Source organism: Apodemus sylvaticus, chromosome 2 (assembly GCF_947179515.1).
Source record: "Apodemus sylvaticus chromosome 2, mApoSyl1.1, whole genome shotgun sequence".
Lineage (NCBI taxonomy): Eukaryota > Metazoa > Chordata > Mammalia > Rodentia > Muridae > Apodemus > Apodemus sylvaticus.
In genome coordinates, this window is record NC_067473.1 from 164,826,570 (window position 1) to 164,847,120 (window position 20,551).

Here is a 20,551-nt window from a genome sequence, read left to right on the forward strand (position 1 = left end):
GTCAGAGATATTGTTACTTGCTTGTGTGTTTACAACACCCAGCTCGTGGAACATACTAACAGGCCTCTCTGCTGACTTAATAGGACAATTGAAGCTGAATTTAAAGAAAATAGAGAAGCACATTTATTTCTGAACACTTCTAGGGCCAGTTCAGCAGTATGAGGGACAGGACTTGTAGGGTTCCATAGCTGCCTGCAGGTATTACGAAGTGGGTTTCTGGAACAGAAGCTGAGGAATAAATAGGGAAGAGGGGCGAAAAGAAGTATGGCTAAGACAATATTCACTGGTCAAAGCCAGAAACTTTAATGGCGCCAGACCTTTTAACAGTTTGGGCAAACCCTTCCCCCCAGACTCCAGGCTGAGTTCCGGTGGAAGTTGTCTAGCTTCTCTTGGAGGTCCTCGTCTTGACTGCTCTGGCAACTGGGTGGGTCACCTGTTTAATTCAGGAATTCCAAGACCTGGAGGAACAATGAACTTAACCTTTACTTCAAGCACTCGGCCCTAGGTGGAACAGGATCCTGGCTATCTGGGAGAAGTTAACCTTGACCAAAGTCAAACTCTGACCCAGTGCATGACCGCCCCAATATGGCTCTGTACATGTCCTCCCTTTTTTTATTAATTAGAACACGAGGAGGTAGAAAACAAGTGGATAAATATCCTTCATAAGAAGGCGGGCCTTAACCAGGAGGGGAAGCATTGACCGTAATTCCTCTTAAATATTGTATAACGTCTTTTTCAGAGGAGGGGTAATAGGCTCCCTTATTATTTTAAGGACAGCCTCTCGACGTTAACCCCTATGCAATTAGGTGTACTTCCTGGGGACTCAGAAGCAGAAATTCACCTCCCCAGGCGGTGCTTTGCCTCGCACGTCTCACTGGTACCCATGTTTGCTCTTAAACAAACACACATAGATCTGAGTTCTATGTGGCTCCCTCTTTGGAGATCCACTTGTGTAAGTTTTGAAGCCAGGGGGGTCTGCAAGTGTCTTTAACAGACATGCAATCTCTCCATCCAGGTGAGCCTGGGTGGAGACAGCCAGTCTGCTTAACAAACAAGGTCAAGAGTTAAAGGTGGAATAGGATTAACTTGTCCCTGAAGTATCCAATTCAGTTGCAAATTAACAACTTTAAGGACCCAAAGCTTGGCCTCTGGGGTGGGAGAGGTAGCCTTGTGTATCAAGAGATATGCTGTTACTTCTCCGGAAAAGTGGAGACTATATGTTAAATTAACACAGCTGGCTGAAGATCGTTAGCCATCTTCAAAATTGGAATCCTCAATATTGGAATTATTTCTAGACCAGTCTATGGTTGAGTCAGCTGAACACAATAAGGAGAAGAGTCATTTTAACTCTTCTTTAGATTAATTTTTCCTAAGCTAGCTTAACAGTCTCCATGTTCTGTCCCACAAGTCTAAGAGCTTGAAGCTAGGCAATTTATCTAACCTGGGACATTTGACAATTAAGGTAAGTCAAGAACATATACCCAATATAGCTCTTATGTTACCATGGTCTGGGCATTCAGCAAGCACACAGTCGGCATATTTTCTGCAGCATTCTGTGGAAAAAACATAGGGGACATGCCTTCCCCAATATTAAATCAGGATCATGGCATATGTCAATAAGTGAATTCCTTCATTTCACCTAGACATCAATATGCCTAATTACAAGATGTCATATACATTTAGCAAGGAGTTTCTAGGCATCCAAATTTTAAAATTTTCTTAAAAATATGCAAGCATAATATAAATGATATGCACAGGGACACGATTTCCCCTCTCTTCTCTCTTCCAAGAAGATATTGTTTTATTAATTTAAGTTGGAACACAAAGTATAACCCATAACATAGGCAATAACTATGTAATTATATAAAATAAACATAGCATTTTTAGTTGCTTTTTCTGTTAGAGCAGTTGCAACTAGACAGCCTAAAAATGAATCATTAGTCACATGCACATATTTTTTAATCTTCTAAATTAGAAATATGAATATCATTTATAATAACTATCATTTGTATCATTTGTAATAACTAAGTCCTCTAGGATTAACACCATTACATGGTAGAGGTAGAAATTGAGGACATTAAGAACAAATCTTTATAATTTGATGTGCACAAAATATAAAATTATTTCAAATACCTAAAGGACAGTCATTTAGACAACATATCCTTTGTTCTTAGAATTTTGAATCACATTTGCATAAACTGTAAATATTAAGAATTAGCAGTATTAAAAATGGACCTATTTTAAGCAATTATAAACCATGAGCTATATATATATATATATATATATATATATATATCTCTACTATTATTAAAAGCTTGACTTTTAACATCTTAAAAATAGCTGCTATAGCACCCAATTCAGGTATCTGTGTTGAAGCAGGGAAAAACTTAAAGGAATAAACATGTGATCTGATAGTATAAGTTATCTTTTGGATAACAATTATTAATTTTGCCTAAAAATGCTTGCCATGTAATAGATCAACCATTAATAATAAATTTGATTGTTGCTTGAAGCAAGGAACAAACGTTTCCTATCTTGAAAACAGAGGTTTAAGACCTTCTGTGGCAAGCTTAAAATGAGGTAAATATAAGATAAAGCCAATTAATATATCTTAACAACTTTTGAAAGCCATTTACCTAAAAATTCTAAAAGTCCATAGGAGCAAGGGCCTGTCACAAACATTCTATGAACATTATACACTGAAAATTTTAAGATCTTAACTTCTAGTATTGAAACAGAAACAAAACATTTTTTTTTTCTTTATCTGCCCTAGGATCCACCTTTAGTCCTTGGCAAGGACTAGATCTGAGCCTTTTATCTAAGACCAGACCCAAACCTGCTAGGACGTTTTGAGGATTAAACAAAAGAAACCTGTAATTCCATGGTCAAAGGAACCTACTTGATATCAAATACATTTCCACTGAGATCTCCTTTTTAATCTTGGAGGGTTAAATTTTGCTCCTACCATTGTAGCCTATAAACTTGTGGAAAAGTGGCAATGGGCCTCTAAAACCCATAGCTGTATCACTCTCAAAATTATCTTAATTACAAAATGTTAAGAATTATGAGTCTGCAAACTGAAAACTGCAGCCAATGACACACTGATTTTTATTGTAACTCAATGTTTTCTTGTAATATTAGAGCACAATTGTAATTTTGGAAGCAAATCCCAATTTTAAACAATCTATTTTCTTTAAAATCAATGGCAAACACATATTTACAGCACAAGGTTTGTCTGCCAGTTCTTATGTTCAAGTGTATGACAGTGTAACTTATTAAAGAGACAATATTTTAAATCTTAATCTTCATTAAGTCCAATCTCCAGGCCAAGATTCACATGAAACACCATGCCAATTTAGGAGCATCTTAAAGGCCTGTATTTCCTGGATTGCGTCATGCCACGTGTTGTTTAAAAATGGCGACTACCCTAAACTACCAGCTTTAACCGTCATGCCACGTGTTGTTTAAAAATGGTGACTACCCTAAACTACCAGCTTTAACCGTCATGCCACGTGTTGTTTAAAAATGGTGACTACCCTAAACTACCAGCTTTAACCTAACTTTTGTTAATAACATTATACCTTTTAAAGCATGTCCAGTGACTTAAGCCAATACTCTATAGTCAAGACATGCAAAATATACCTTTAAATCTAATTATAAACAAGAACAAAGCATGAGTTGCGTTAGGCCACGTGTAGCTAGTTAAGATGGCTCCAACACTGAATCACCAGTTTTAAACTAACCTTTTCTTAATAACACTATACCTTTTACATAATAACCAATTAATTTATAACTCATTAGTCAAGACATGTAAAGCCTTATACCATTAAAACTAATTAGAAACAAGTATAAAGCTACTACATGAATTTCACAAGCCAAACCAAAGTTTTCCCAAATCTTGAGGCTTCTGGGCTTTTAAAAGCGGCTTTTTCCCCAGCCATGCTTGCCTCTGGGGTGAGTGAGCTGCGCTGCTGCGGTGCAGCTTTAAATCAATCCCCACACAAACTGTGGCTGGCTCAAGAGGTTACCAGCAGATGAAATCCTTACCAATTTTTCTTTTTAACATGAAACAGACATTCACACAAAAACACAGAGAGGACATAAACATACACATAGACAAACAGTCGGTGCACCGGGACAAACACGGAAAGATACACATATGCCTATTTTTAAAACCCCTTTCTTTTACGCCTGAATCAGCTCTTACGAGCTTTGGGCAAATGCCTACCAAATTCCTTCCCCATATTTCCCTATCTTTTCAACCCAAGCGGCCACTGTGCCGGGTCAACACAGTTTGCTTGAAAAACCCGTATCCCTCTGCACTCACAACGATAGAAACAATTTTCCACTAGCGCTAGTTTTGACCTCTATGTTGCTTACCGTGCAGATACCATTCCTTATCACCTTTTCTGCGAAGCTTCACTCGATAGGGTTACCTCAGGAAATTCTCCCGTACCAGGTTGCCCCACGTTCTGGCGCCAATATGTAGGGTTCCATAGCTGCCTGCAGCTATTACGAAGTGGGTTTCTGGAACAGAAGCTGAGGAATAAATAGGGAAGAGGGGCGAAAAGAAGTATGGCTAAGACAATATTCACTGATCAAAGCCAGAAACTTTAATGGCGCCAGACCTTTTTAACAGTTTGGGCAAACCCTTCCCCCCAGACTCCAGGCTGAGTTCTGGTGGAAGTTGTCTAGCTTCTCTTGGAGGTCCTCGTCTTGACTGCTCTGGCAGCTGGGTGGGTCACCTGTTTAATTCAGGAATTCCTAGACCTGGAGGAACAATGAACTTAACCTTTACTTCAAGCACTCGACCCTAGGTGGAACAGGATCCTGGCTATCTGGGAGAAGTTAACCTTGACCAAAGTCAAACTCTGACCCAGTGCATGACCGCCCCAATATGGCTCTGTACAGGACTGAAGAAGTCCTGCCCAGGCTGTGGCTGGGAAGGTTTTCATAGATAGAAGGTGAAGGAAAGTGTCCTGTCTGCTACAACCTGGCCTTGAGCCAATGTGTGCTCACGGAGCCCCGGGAGAAGTTTGCTACAGCTGCCAGGAAGGCCGACCTGGCCTTTTGGTGCCAGGGCTGGGGTGGTGGGAGGTATGGGGTGTGGGCCAAGTCGGAGGCTCCAACCAAACATACATCAGCATCTATAAGTGGATGAGTGTGGAAAAATTGTGACACATACTCCCATATATACTGGAATACATTGCACTAGTAAGAGGATGGGGCAATGTCTTTTGTGACAACATGGGCAGACCTGAGTGACATGCTGAGACAGTCAGGCATTGAAAGCCCAACATAGTTCATCAGTTGTACAGTGGATTGCTAAAAGCAGACGGTTTAGACTACTTTCTTGCATTTGGAAAGATCTTTTCAAAGCATGATGCAGAACTAGAAATCCAATGAAACCACTCCTTTAAAAATATGAAGGGGTTTAGAAATCTCCCAAGATTTACTTACTATAGGGAGTGTGAGGAGATCTGAGGAGAGCTCACAGGGGAAACTAGATTGCTCACAGCAGCACATGGTTGAGAATTGCTTGAGCTCGAAAGGAGCACATGAGAATGCGCGCGCGCACACACACACACACACACACACACACACACACACAGGCCAATAAAGCACTCTTACAGGTAAAATACTTAAGACTTAAACAATAGTTTTCCAAGTCTATACAGACTCCCTCCCCTGCCCCAGTTTCCCCACTGCCTGTTGCAGACACACTCACGGCTCCTCTGCTGTAGCTGTAAGCACTCACCTTTCCAGAAGCCACAAGTGGATCCATGAAGCAGAGACTTGCCTCCTGAGTTCTTTCAGCAGTCACAGCAGTGCCCTCTGCTCTTCACTCACAGTGCAGTGCCTCTTAGTAGCATGTCAGAAACAAGCACTACTGCCTTGATGCTGAGACGCCATAATCATAGCACCTCTGACAGAGCTGTGCTCTGAATTCAGAATTTTGCCTGAATCTCACCAGCAAATTCTATAGAAAGAGGTTATGAAAAGCTGGCAGGAAACTTCTAGAGAAGTGAGAGGAGGAAGCAGGCAGTTGGGAGGTCTCTTCTCAAAGTAAGCTGCATGGGGACCAGATCCTGTAGCTCTCTGACCTCAAGTTTGCATAAACTTCCTGGCAGTCTTAGTTAGGGGACTTTTGGAGGAAGAAGCCGTTGGGACATTTATCCTGTTATAGTGGCATGAGATAGGTCAAGGGCAGGCATGTGGTCCGAATTGTTTCTTGTGTTGAGAAAAGTTTTACCTTGTCATCAGCTTGGGGACGTTTCAATGGTCACAAATGTGTCATTTTTACAGGGATTCTTACAGCTGCTGTAAATATTCACATAAATATTTCTTGCAACTTGAATGTAGACTGCCCTTTCCAGCGTGGGGATATGTGGGTAGGTTGGGAGCATGTCATTCATATTTTACACTTCCAAACAGCTTTGTAGTAGCTGTACAATTTAGCTTTAAAAATGTGTTAGTTCTATGTCAACATCTACATCCACATCAATGAATATCTATCCTCTGAATAACCACTATTTGTTATGCAAACAGTGATTTTGCTCTTAAATCTAACATAATTTTTGTCCAAGACAAGTTCACAAACATTCTCCCTTAGTTTTCTAAAAATCAAAAGACTTATGATATTAAACTTTGTGCTTGGGTCTATATGTCTACAGATGGACTGTAGTAGTTTGTGTCTGTTTTTTTAGCAGACAGATGGCAGGTGATTTCAGTAGCACACACTGGAGTGACACCACCCTTTTGCTGTCTAAAAACTGTTATCTCTGTTAAGTGTCTGTTGACCACCTGTGTTTGATGTCATTCTGGAGTCCTGTTTTCTTCTGAGTTGTTTCAATGTTCACTCTGTTGATAGCACCAGACTTTCATTCCTGTTCCCACAAGGACATGAAGCATTAGATTAGGCCTTGTGATGTTTCTAATTTGGACCTCTTCTTTTTCAGAATAATTTTTGACCATTCTGTATTCTTTTTAATTTTCATAGTACATCTCATATAACTTGGTGCTATGTTATTTCTTTCTGAAGGTAACCACCCCTCGGCAATATGTCGCACATATTTGCTTATGCATTTTCAGTGCTCACCAAGGCCAGGAAAGTTGTCAGAGTCCCAGAATCTGTAATCACAGAGGTTTGTGACTTGCTATATTGGTGCTAGAATTGAACCCAGATCTTCTGCAATATCAACAAGTGCTCCTAACCACGGAGCCTACTTTTCTATTATTATTTCTTTATAGATTTACATGTAGTTTTCTTGTTATGCTGATTATGAACACCCTACTTTTAGATTTGTAATTTTATGTTTTTTTGGCATTACTGTAAAGAGCACTGTCTAAGATATGAATTTCCACGTGACAGGACCATATAACTGATGTCACCTTGTTGACGCCCTGTCCTGCAGCTTCGTAAACCCATTTTGTACACCAAGCAGTCTTTTGTAGATTTGTTAGAATTTTTATGTAGATAGAACCATGCCATCTGTGAAGAGAAACAGTTTCACCTGTTTCCAAGAAGTGTAAAGCTTCTTTTGTTCTTTAAGAATCTCAGTTTATGTCCGTGGCTGCTTGCCTGCAGGTTTGTGCATAACATGAATGCCCAGTGCCTACAGAAGCCAGGAGAGGACAATGGATCCCCCGGAACTGGAGCTGTGCATTGCTGTAAGCTACCTCGTGGGTCCAGGACTTCAATCAGGTCCTCTGGAAGAGCTGGAAGTGATCTTAACAGCTGAGCCATCCTCCAGACACCTGACCCCATTTCTTTGTCCTGGCGAGGACCTCCTGGGAAAAGTCTACCTGGAGTAATGAGCAGACATCCAGCTCTTGCTCCTGCTTGCTGGGAAAACATTCACAATTGCACCATTGTCAAAGAAGCAGACTGCTGTTGGGCTTACAGTTTTGTTTTTAAGGGATAACTTTCCTAGGGTTGAGGAAGTTCCTTTTACTTCTATTTTTCATATAATTTTGCTGTGTTTTTGAGATATTTCTAGTTTTTCCTCGTTTCTTATATTGTTAATATGTCTAACTACATCAATGTTTCTTTTTCTAATGTTTCCATAACTCCTTCTAATCAGGGCACTTTTTATGGAGCCAAATCCAGATTTATGTTGTTTACATTTTACTAGGCTCCCCACTCCCTCTATTTTTGCTTTTTCATGATTCACCTGGAGTTTAGTGACAGGAGATTTCCTGGCAGAAGTTCTGTTTCCATCCTCTCTAGATTTCTTTCTACCATGGTCATCCTTTGTGGACCAGGGCCTTCTCCAAAGGTTTGGCAGAAGCCTTTCAGGAACATATAGGCAATTGTAAAGTAGGTTTTGTGGTAAATTTATTTTATTTTCCTTATGAAATTATTTGAAATTGGCATTCTTATATTTATATTTTACAGGCAAAATTATCCAAAGAAAAGGTCTCAGAATTGTCTCTTCTGGGTCTTGTGTTAAGTATTACTGCTGCTGTGGCGTGATCGTGGTCCTCACTGCAGCTGTAGTTGCTCTTTCTGGTGCTTTGCCAGGTAAGTGACTCACTCTCCAAATTCTGAGGCATTCTGTTCACATTCATGTTGGCAGTTATACTGATTGACCAATGTGAGGAATTTTGGGACAGGCTCCAGAGAAAACACACTGGGAGTTCCTGTTCTCGGGGAATGTAGGTTCCGGCAGGAAGAGGCAGTGAAGGAACACACAGGCCACAGAGTGTACATGGGGCCAGGCTCAGCATCCCTGGGAAGATGACACCCTGAAGGCTCTAGACAGAAAGGCAGGGGATAGACAGTCACTCACAGGAACTATCCAAGGCAGAGAACAAGGAGAGGAAACTCCAAAGAGGAACCTAAAGGAAGTGTGAGGACAGAGAAGAGTAATGTGGCCAGGAAGACACAGTGTCTCCTAACTACCCATGGGTTTAGTTAATGGGATTTACTTCATTTTGATAGTATTAAATGGAAAGTTCTGAAGTAATACATTCATAGAATTGTAGATTCTGAACCACACTGTTCAGAATACTGTAATAAAATCTTGCACTGTCCTCTTAAGTGAGTGAATCATCCTTTAGTGCAACGTGCCCACTCTGTATACACACTACCTACCCCAATGTTCTCACTGCAGTCTCAATTATTAGGCCGGCTGTCAAAGTAGTTGTCCCTACAGAGTGCTTGCTGATATAGCAGCCCCTATTGTAACAAACAGTCATCCAAAGCACAGAAAGTGATGGTAGTGTAGAAGTGCACTTCCTGGGAGCCCTGACAGTGAGCACCTGAGAGAGAATGGGACACAGGCCCAAGGTGGGAGGCCTTTAGACAAAGGCCCATCATGCTCAGGACAGCATTCCTACAGATCAGTTAGGAAAGTTACAATCAAATTCACACCTCACAGTTGAGCTCAGGGGGGTATTTTCGAAAGATAGAAGACATGCTGGTTATGATTCTTTCTATTGTCTCCATTTTAGTGAGAACGACTGAACAGATCTCAAGCAAAATTAATACCTATGCTGCTTGCCCAAGCAACTGGACACTATTTGAAACAAAATGTTTTTATTTTTCTGAAACCTCAAGTAACTGGACATCCTGTCAGAACTTCTGCATGGCCCTAGGTGCCCAACTAGCTCGATTTGACAACCTGGAGGAGTTGGTAAGGAATGGCAGGGGTTGGTTTATCTGTCTGTCCTGTTGAGTAGTGTATTGCCTTCACTTGGAGAGGTTACAGATGAAGCGTGAGGACGGATCCCTTCTCTACCAATCATGGTGACATGGAGGACATGTGAGTGTGAGAAATTTGCTGATGTTTGGCCTCTGACTGGAGCCCGGAGTACAAAATTATACAAGAACTATTCTCTAAGGTTTGATTCTAGTCACCTGGAAGGCCAGATCTGCCATTTTCCTGGGATTCCTTGTGGTCCTGAGCTTTTTCATGTAAGATGGCACAGGTTGCACACAGAAGGAGACAACTGTTAATAAATGCAATGAAATGTTAATCCAGACCTATCCTGGCCACAGAGAAATGTCTCACTGCATTTGGTACTGTAATTCAAATGAGGTACCTTAGACTTTCAGATGTCAAGTGGATCCCCTGAGAACTAGTAACTAGTACAGCTCCAAAATCTGTGACCCTCACTTGCGTCCTCCTGTGATGTCTAGAGGACGCTGTGGAGTGGAGAGACTCAAGCTTCGTTTGAAATAGAGAGACACATGTATTTGCTTTTTGTGTTTTATTACAGAATTTTCTGAATACACACAAGGGACCTTCTGGCTACTGGATCGGCCTGCACAGAGAGTCGTCAAAGCACCCATGGAGGTGGACAGACAACACGGAGTATAACAACTTGTATGTTTTCCTTCTCCTGTGTTTGTGTTATGATTTGTGTGTGTTGTGGCTATGACGGATGAAAGTCATTGCCACGTGAAGGCAAATATACTTGGACTGAAGACAAAAAAATCAACCCTTGGGCTGTAGTCGTGGCTTAGAGGTAGAGTTTGTGCTCACATTCAACAGCCGATTCCCCTCAAACTCCACACCCTGACACATTTCCATCACCTGGGTACTCTCCCATCTAGTAGCCATCATCCTGAAGCATTTCCATAGTGCTATGTCACTCCAAAACTTAGCATGATGATGGTATCTGGGGTGGATGTTGTCTGCTATCAGCACTTGAAAATTGTTCCTTGGTGATAACTGCCCTTGTGTGATGCAGACAGAACTTCTGATGGCCAAGGTCTCTGAAACCTTAGGAAGCCACTTCAGAACTGCAAGCCTGAGAATGATCAGTCCTCTGTTTGCATGGTTTTACCTGTTCACCAAATCAGAGATTCCAGGGGCAGAGAGAGTCTCCCCTTGTTATCAAAGGGCACAGGGGACAGCTCTTGGATATGAGCACAGCCATTTGAACAGACCCATTTCAATGGAAGGCTAAAACAGAGAACCAGTCATCTCCATAATTCAGCAATTTACTAAGTCGTGCATTTTCTCCCACTTTCATATATGTGTAAAACTACTTTAAGAAAGCATTGAAATCCCCCTTGTGGGGCTACCCACTCCTGCAGTTCATTTGAACATGGCAGAAAGCATTGTGCACACAATACTGGGTTCAACACCTGTATGTGACAGAGTTGTGGTGATAAAATCAACCCCTGAGGATGTCTTAGTCCCTAGATGCAAAACTAGTGCATGGGATTCCAGTGGACTCTGCTTCTGATTCTTATCATAAACAAGTGGTGAAGATGAGTGAGATAATGATTGCAGGAGTGAATGCAATGACAGACTCTGCACAGTTCTTTTTTTTTCCTTTAGGTTTTCCATCTGAGGAGATGGAATGTTTGGCTTCCTGAGTGACAATGGGATCAGCAGTAGCAGGGTCTACATTAAAAGGAAGTGGATTTGTAGCAAGTCCATCGACACCTTACAGAGCCAGTAGACCTGTACCTGGGAAGAGAGCATATCACAGCACATCCTGAGGAACACAGCATGTTATCTACTGTTGCAGCCTCATCACTATCTGCCAAAATCATCATCACAATCCATGCATAATGCATGTGGCATCAAAGATGACAACTCTCCTTGAGGACTATTCATGTGTGTGCTTGGGAGATCATTAATTTAATTCTAAATTAAATAGGTATTTGGCTGGTACTGATACCTTAAATAAACTAAATCACATCAGTATTAATAACATCTGCTTTTTTCTTTTTCTCTTTTCTTAATTATTTTATTTACATTCTGAATGCTGTCTCCTCCTGGACCTGGTTCCAGAGTTCTGCATTCCATACTCCTTCCCCTTTACTTCTGAGGGGATGCTCTCCCCACCCCCACCTCATCCCTTCACCTGTCCCCACCCTACCCCACCCCTTCTCTGGGGCATTAGGTCTCTACAGGATTAGGTGCATCCACTGAGGCCAGACAAGGCAGTCCTCTGCTCCATATGTCATGGGGGCCTTGGAACTGTCCATATTTCTGCTTTGGTTGGTGTGTTAGTCTCTGGGTGCTCCTAGGTGTCCAGTTGTTGACACTGTTGGTCTTCCTGTGGAGTGGCCATCCCCTTCAGCTGCTTTAACCTGTCCCCTAACCCTCCATAGGTGTCCCCACCTCAGTCCAGTGGTTGGCTGTGCGTGCCTGCATCTGTCTCAGTCAGCTGCTGGTAGAGCCTCTCAGAGGACGCATCAGTCTGGCTGGTATGAAGTGGAACAGTCCTCTGAGGGGGGAGTGAGGATGATTATAGGAAAGATAGAGGAAAGATGCAAGAGACAGATAATGCAGGTCCTTACCATGTCAGCTTTAAAGGCTAAGGCCTGGGGCAAGCGAATTCAGAGTGAGTGGGTTCAGAGTGAGCAGGGCTGGAGCTCTCTCCAGACATCTTTTGTTGTCTGATACCATACCAGTGTCCACAGACTACGGCTATGTAGAAAAACCACTATGTTAAACAAAAGGAAAAAATAATCTATCCTCACCGATAAAACTTCATATTTCACATCTAATTCTCAGCGCCCTACCTTACCAATTTGGCTGCCCTGAAATTCTCTGAATTGCTCTGAATTTCAATGACCTGGATTGAAAGTCAGCTTCAGTTCTACGCAGACATTCACAGGCACAGAGCTGCACTTTGGCTGCTCTGCACCATGTCTCTTGTGCCTGGTGTGTTTGCCATCAGCTTCAGGGTTCACAGTGGGGGCTCTCAGGGAACACCCAGCCAAGGAGACCTGCACCCCACACCCCCGCTGCTCCATGCCCTGCAGGTGACCTGCAGAGTTCCCTCTGGCTTCTTCCTTATTCACTTTGCCTGGTGACTTCTTTCATCTACTGCCTTTTCTTCCTCCCCACTGCTGCTGAGGCCACCCTGGAATCCCTGTTTCCTTGTCCTCCCTGCCCTTCTCCTCATCCTCTTTCCCTTCTTTTGAAGACATTTGTTGTCATTTCCTGGACCCGGCTGGACTTCTTTTGCTTTCTATAGGTCAGATACAACACCAGAACCAAATGCAAATTGGGGAGGAAAGGATTCATTTGCTTACCTGCCTTATTCACACTCCATCACTGAGGGATCAGAGGGCAGGAGGCAGGAGCTTGAGGAGAAGGGAGGCCCTGGGGAATGCTGCTTTCAACCTTGCTGCAGGTGACTGTCTTCTCAGTGTGCTTTCTAATACTTTCCATGACAACCAGCCCTGGGGTAAAACCTTCCCAATATGCTCGTCTACCCCGCCCTCATCCCATTTAACATCAATCAAGAAACTATCCTGGCAGGCAGGGTACCCACAGCCTGTCCTACTGGGGCCATTTTCTCATTTGATGTTCCTTCCCCTCAAAGTCCCCACCCCCCAACCGCTAAACCTAGCTGTGTTAAGAGGACAAAAATATCGACCAGCAATATTATCCCCTTGTCAGCTTGACACAAAACACTAGTAAGCCATACTTTTTCCTTTCTTGTTTGTCTTAGAGATTAATACCACAATATAAAATATAGCGTAACTTTAGAAGTCCCACTGTCATATATATATATATATATATATGTGTGTGTATATATATATATATGTATATATATAAATCTCTTTAAGGGTCTAAGCTCCATGTAATAGTCCAATGTCTCTTTAAAAGTGTAAAGCCTCTCAACTGCGGCCATCTACAGAATCCAGTTCTCCTAACACATTTCTAGTTTCCTGGGCTCTTTTGCTGAGGACTCTCACTTTTCAGCTGGTAGGGCAGGCCTTCCTGTCTGTGGTGGCCATTGTGTTTCTGGGCTGGCTCACCAAGGTCCTCCATGTTGTAGACTATTAGCCAGGAGCTCAATGTTGCCCCCTAGTGGTCAAACCTCCCTATGACTTTGCTAAAATCTGTCCTGTACTAAGCAGGACCCCAGCATAGCCTGTGCTTCTGCTGTTGGCTGAGAGGGGCCAGGACTGTCTGTGGTTCATGCAGCTCTGCAGTTTCAAGATCTTCCCATTTCGGACGGCATACTCGAGTCCAAAGCTAAACATTTCTTTCTTCTTAAGAGGAAAGAATGCCCTGCACTCTGCTCAAGCCACTCAGAGTGTAAGCTCAGCTGCTGCTTCTGCTGTTTGCCTGTTGTGGATCCTATTGGTGAATGAATACAGGTCCAAAGTCACGAATGTGCATCTGCTCTGTCTTGTATGCTCTGGGATAGTTTAGAATGCATTCCAACCTAATACTGTAAATTTGCTTAGAATATGATGAGATTGTGACGCGCACACATGTGTGCATGCATGCGAGAGTGTGTGTGTGTGTAACATTTTTTGTAACATACCATGTAGACTGAATCTTGAACTTTGTGGACAACATTGTCCTGTTGCAGTGTCAAAGAAAATTGGATGTGCTTGGCTATGTCCGATTTGCACCCTAGATTCTCAGGTATTCAGGCTCAGGTGTGAGAGGTGGAGACAGTGGGACCTGGTAGGAGGTCCTTTCTTGCTCCCCTCATGGCTCCAGTTTTCTGTCTGGCCATGTGTTCCTCCCCTCTCAGGTGCTTCTCTCCCTAGGACGCTGGTTGCTTGAGCTCTTTGTCAGGGGCCAAAACAAGAGTCCACCTTGTTTTGGATTTTTCTTCAAAATCACGAACAACACAAATCTTTGAACCACAGTGGAAGATGGGCTATTTGTGAAGAGAAATAAGGGAAGGGAATTAAAAAAATTAAATTAAAAGAAATAGGAATCAGAGAACCAGATATGTCATACATACAAATGTATATACATATGTATACATATGTGTATAACCTCGCCTCAATTTTTTTATTTGATTACAGGAAATTCTTCACACAGAAACATTAATGGGGAAAACTTTTTTCCATTTGTTTATCTCAGTTTATTTTTCTTTGTTTCTACTTTTAAAATATAATTTTTCATTGATTATTGGGAATTGCACATACCCTAATCATCCTTACTTCCCAGTCCTCCCAGGTCACCCCCCTCATCATTGTCCCCCACCATTTTAGTCTCCCCTCAATTTTTTTTTGTCTGTCTAGTCACTGGAGTATGGTCAAACTCCTGGTGGCCAGTCCCTTAAAGAAGAGTGAGCCCTTCCCCACCCCCACACTCTCTGGTTGCCATCTATTTATTGAGGGCTACATTTCAGTATCCCTATCACAACATTCAAAAGTTCTATTCAGTGGTTTCCTGTCTAGATTGTTACTTTTTGGGGGTAGGTGGGTGGAGGTTAGCGGTTGCCAAAGCTTTCTATGTCCCTCTTTCTCAACTGTGAGTCTGTAGTCATCGGAACCACTGCAGAAGAAGAAGCCTCTTGTCTGTTATAGTCAGCAGAAGCATGGACCACGAACCTCCACATGGTATCTGCTAAACAAACAGATCATGATGTCCACCTGGCCTGCGGTGTCAGCATGTGTCACAGACTCAGCATGGTCTCCAGTGGCAGTAAGGGTCCTGGGTCCCATCAGAGTCCTCTGAGGCAGCTCAGCCCTCAGACATGAATGTGGCCTTCAGTGGTAACAAGGCCCACAGAATTCACGGACACTACAGCAGGCCCATGGACCCAGACTCGGCCCTGTTGGCAGCACGGAGCACAGACATCAACGTGGCCTCAGGTGGCAGCATTACAGGACATGCTCAGGCCTTGGATATCCACATGGCTCAGCCTCTCTCCACAGCCTATGCACGACTTAGGTCCTCCATCATTCCCACCCCTCCACTGAAAATTCATTCATCCAAATGGCATGGAAACTGCAGCACAGCATTCAGCATCATATATATGCATGCATGTATGTATATATATGTATGTATATATGTGTACATATGTATGTATGTAAATATATACACATGTATTCATATATATGCCAATACACACATCCTGATTCTTTTTTTTTGTTGTTGTTGTTGTTTTTTTTTTTTTTTTTTTTGTTTTTTGAGACAGGGTTTCTCTGTGTAGCCCTGGCTCTCCTGGAACTCATTTTGTAGACCAGGCTGGCCTTGAACTCAGAAATCCTCCTGCATCTGCCTCCCAAGTGCTAGGATTAAAGGCGTGAGCCACCACCTCCCGGCCAACACACATCCTGATTCACAAAACGCCCAGCAGTGAGATACTCTTACTAGCTGAGTTGACTATAGTGGTCACATGGACACGCCTGACTTCATATGCATATGGCCATAGTCCTAGGTGGTCTCTGTTATGTTCAGATGTCAAGGGCCCTGCAGACGCTGAGTGTGGGATGCTTGCTCTGCATAGGGTGGATGCTGAGAGAGGTGACTGGATCAAGAGGGCTCAGCCTCCGCCAATGTCTTGATCCACACATGACTTCCTAATTTACAGTCTTATTGTGGGGTGAGGCACCTTTCTGAGATGAAGCTTACCTGTTGGAGGATACGGGAGACATGTCTATCTCACCTTTGGTGCCTCCGTGGTCTCTCAATCCCCCTGTCTCAGGGCAGCTCTGCTCTGTCACATGGTCCCTGCCATTGAGTTCTGCATCTCTATGGGCCGAGAAATAATGTACCCGTACTAACACTTCTGAAATGGAGCCCAAAGAAATACTTTCTGCTTTAAACTTCTTCCAGATAATCAGAGGTGAAGTCTGATTAACACATTGCAGAGGAAAAACCAACAAGAAGCTAACATCGGAATCCATTTTTGAATAGCATTAATGTTTTAATACTTGCACACAGCATTTCAGAATCCAGAATAACACAGTATTAATATTCCAGAATTTACACTCAGTATAACTTTTTGAATCTTTTAAGGAACAAAGCTGTGATGAAAAGTGTTAATTGCCTACTTAGCAGCCTCTATAGAGTCACCCCTGAGACATGCCTCTGGGCATACTTAGGGTAACCGGAGTCTCAGAATGGGAAGGAGCCATCTTAACTGAGGACTGCACCATTCCTTATGGACCCTCAAACGTATAAATGGAGACAGCCAGCTGGACACGAGTCACTGACCCTTCTTCGCTGTGGTGGATTGCACGTGGCCAGCTGCTCCATTTTCTGCTGCTTGGACCTCTGTGCACCGATGGGTTGTGAGCTAAAATGAACCCCTCCCTCCTTAAATCGCCTTTGTCCAGAAGGTCTTCTATCTCAGCAACAGGAAAAGAAAGGAAGACAACCACCTTGTATTGGTGAAACAGTCTGAGAGTTGCGTTTTGTCCATCGTGTTTCTCCTTTATGTTAAAGAAGAGAAAATTGTACCATTCATTACCATGTTGCACCTTCCCTAGCAAGGAGGTATAAATCCAGGTGTGGCTGGTTGTTCTGAGCTCTGTCCTCATGGAAGGAGGTGTGTAGATGTGAAGGAGGCTGTTGGGCAAGCTCCAGCGGTGTGCAGGCCAGTTTGTTGTTCCTGTTCCTTTTTGTTCCCAGTGTCAGTTCTGATGTCTTGGAGTGGTGTAGTGAGTCTGAATGTTGTCAGGAGTAGTGTGATGAGGTGTCATGGTAATTTGTTTTTGAGAGGTGTGAGTAAAGTGTTGTGAGTGTGCCTATTTTTCCATTAGTGTGAGCACTGTTGTGTGTGTTAGTGTTAGTGTGTTAGAGTGAGATGTGTGTGTGGTCTGAGCAGGAGAGGAGGCTTGTGTTTTGTTGTGGTGGGAACTGTCTGTTGACTTTGGAGTGTGTTTGGAGAAGACAGCAGAGGGGATGAATTCATTGGTTGAATATCTTCGGAAGCAGAAGTACTTCGGCAACCTATGTCACACACAGGGAAACACTTCAATTATGAAAATTGCAAGGAGAGCTCTTGCTGGTTCTGGTGGTGCAGGCCTATAGGATATGCTGAAGAGGCAGAGGCAGGTGGATCTGAGTTAGAGGACAGCCTGGTCTACACATTTTTTCCATTCAAAAGCATCTTTTACGGGGCTCTAGATTTAAGTTCTTTGGTAGGGATCAAGCTGTACATTTTTATTTTGAATGCATAGCTGACGTATAATTGGATCTCTCAGATATATCTTGAATTGTCTTCTTGCAAGTACCTATAGATGCTGCGAGGATGCTTGCCACTGTCCTTGCAAAATACTTCTGCTGACCACAAATGAGGTGTGTATTCACAAGGGAATGCCTGGGTTCCTTCAGGATGCAGTATATATTATGCAAATTAATGTAGTGTTACCTATAGTAAAGTCTTTGGTTCTGGCTTTGAGTGAACTATCTCAGCAAAGTCTTTGCTATGTTTGGGTCCATCAATCGAGGCTGAGAAATTGTTATGAGCCTGTTTAAACCTTGAGGAAATGTTTTCTCTCTGGAAAATCTGCACTTGGTGCTATGAGAGAGCTTGCAGCTGCTCTAATCTTGGTCCTAAGACTCTGGAGTTCTTACTTTGATTATGGTTAGCCATAGACAAAAGGGACTGAGATATGTATGGGTTGTCTGCTATCAGAAACAGGAAAGGGTAGGATAACTTTGATAGTTGGAGCCTTTCCCAGCCCCAATTAACCTTGTCTAGTGTTTGAATAAGGTAAGTGGTGTGAGCTATCTGGGTGTCAGTCTTTCCTGGGAAGGTTGGACCCCTCTCCTCCTTCAGAAAATGAAGGCTTAGCATCTTGGAGAGCTTCTTCTCTGTCTACTGCTGCACCTATGACCAACATCTATCAATCGTACCTTGCTGCTACAGACTTGTCCTGCCCAAACTTTGTTATTCAATGACAAAAGATTATCTCCTTGGGGGTTACAGTGAGCTTGTAGAAATAAAGATAGGTGAATATTGTTTAACCAGATATTAGTCTCAAAAAGAAATACATAATCGATAATCCTGTTGTAATTTCCTCTTGTGTAATGATTTTGATCTAGTTTTGAAGAATATGTTTTTGTGGTGATTGCTTAACTTCTGGCTATGAGGTAACTTTCTTTTTAGACAGAAAACTTTGTTTTAAGGTATATAAAAAGGGTTAAGAGTAAAAAAATCACTGAGCCTGCTTTTGCTTCAAACAATGTGTTGTGTTGGGTGTATGTGTGTGTTTGTGTGTGTGTGTGTGTGTGTGTGTGTGTATGTGTGTGTGTGTCTGTCTCTGTGTTTTTTTGTGTGTGTGTGCGTGTGTATGCATGTGTGTGTGTATGTGTGTTTGGGTGTGTGTTTGATTTCCCCTCCTTCTCTTTTCTCTAATTGCTGGCTGCATAGGCAGCAGCCTTCCTTGGTCACTATCTGAACTGACCCCTGTGAGCTGCTCTCAGCGCTGACCCCAATCACTGAGGTTAAACCTTGTTGCCTGCCTTGATTTACCCTGTGGTGTTAAGGATGACCTTTGACAACAAACACAACAAACTGAAATCAATATCTGACTTTTGTGGTCCTTAAAAAGCACAGAGGGCTGAACTCAACCTCTGCTGAAAAGGGAGGAAGGAATGCTGCTTTGAGGGGAATGACCCAGGAAGGTTGTTCTAGATGACTGTTAGAATGGATCAAACAGAGGAAAGGCAACAGTACTTTCTGGAAGGACACCTGACTCCTTGGGGATTGTGGATCACACTGTTGGACAGCCAATCATTATAGTGGTGACAACTTTACTGTTTGGTCCCTGCTTCTCAGCTGTCTCACCAGTTTCCTCCTGCAAAGACCACGTGCTGCACCACCCAGAGCATTACTGTGCCCTTCATGTTCAAAAGCTAGCAGCTATTATCTTACCCCAGTAGGTCCACTCTGCCTTTGAGACCCACCAGCAGCCTTCCCAGATGACAACTGCTCTCTGCCTTTTTGCTGGGGTATTTTGAGGAAGAGCTTGGGTGTAGTGAAACAACTTATTCTGCTTCCTATAAAATCACAAATAGAGATGTATCTTTCTGGAAGACTCCTGCGCGCGCACACACACACACACACACACACACATGGAGACACACAGATGGATAGACAGACACAAACAGATAAACAGAAACACACACACAGATAGAAGGACAGACACACAGACATATACAGACACACACAAACATGTATGTCCTCATCCCCTCTAAATGCACTCAACCTTCATGCATGGAAAGTTCAGGCCCCTCTCTATTCCAATAAAGCAATCTCAGCTTGTTGATACCTACTCTATCTCCCCTCCCTCTTCTCTGCCTGGCTTCTCCTACAGTGGCAGTGTGCTCTTCTGTCCAGTCCACAGAGTCACCCCTCAGGGTGAGCAGAAGCACTAGTGTCACTTCAAAGGGAATAAGAGTTTATTCTGGCAACACAACGAGAGACCACACCCAGAAACACAGATGTAGATTACCCCAAATAGAACAAAGGAATCCATTCCCAAAGACACTTTTCAAGCACATTGGTGGAGATGTGGGAGACATGGTTACAGCAAAGTGGGCAGCCTTTGGTACAGGTTCTACCTGGTGATGCTCTCAGCTCCTGGATGGGTGGAAGGTATCTGTTTGTTAATTTATTCCAAGGAGAGCTAGTCTTTTGAGTTATTCTTTGATGAAGGTCAGGGACAGAGAGGAGCAGTAAACAGCCACTGTGAGGGTAAAGATGGAGGTCGGGAGAGAGGGTCCTTTCCAGGGGCATCTGATGCTCTTTTGAACATCAGGAGTTCCAGGTATGTACAAGGTGCATGTCCATATACACAAGAAAAACACTCATGTGCATAAAATAAATGTTTTCTTCTTTCCTTTTTTAGGGCTCTAAAGATGGC

General features: G+C 42.9%; 1 protein-coding gene and 2 long non-coding RNA genes across 5 annotated transcripts in view; 1 reads left to right on the forward strand and 2 right to left on the reverse strand.

Annotated features, from left to right (window-relative positions):
- The window catches only part of LOC127679263 (C-type lectin domain family 2 member G-like), a 470,764-nt gene that overhangs the window by 26,654 nt on the left and 423,559 nt on the right, over positions 1-20,551 (forward strand). The gene's annotated exons all lie outside the window — the stretch shown is intronic.
- LOC127679269 (uncharacterized) lies at positions 280-13,491 on the reverse strand. Of its 2 annotated transcripts, none has more exons than XR_007976711.1 (5): positions 13,007-13,491; positions 10,048-11,426; positions 9,863-9,954; positions 5,759-8,757; positions 280-4,539 (listed from the first exon to the last, which is right to left on the reverse strand). It is a non-coding gene; the product is annotated as an uncharacterized LOC127679269 (long non-coding RNA). The 2 variants fall into 2 exon arrangements; XR_007976712.1 differs by lacking the exon at positions 13,007-13,491 and adding an exon at positions 12,087-12,995.
- LOC127679270 (uncharacterized) lies at positions 16,578-20,337 on the reverse strand. The gene is made up of 2 exons (XR_007976713.1): positions 20,250-20,337; positions 16,578-17,717 (listed from the first exon to the last, which is right to left on the reverse strand). It is a non-coding gene; the product is annotated as an uncharacterized LOC127679270 (long non-coding RNA).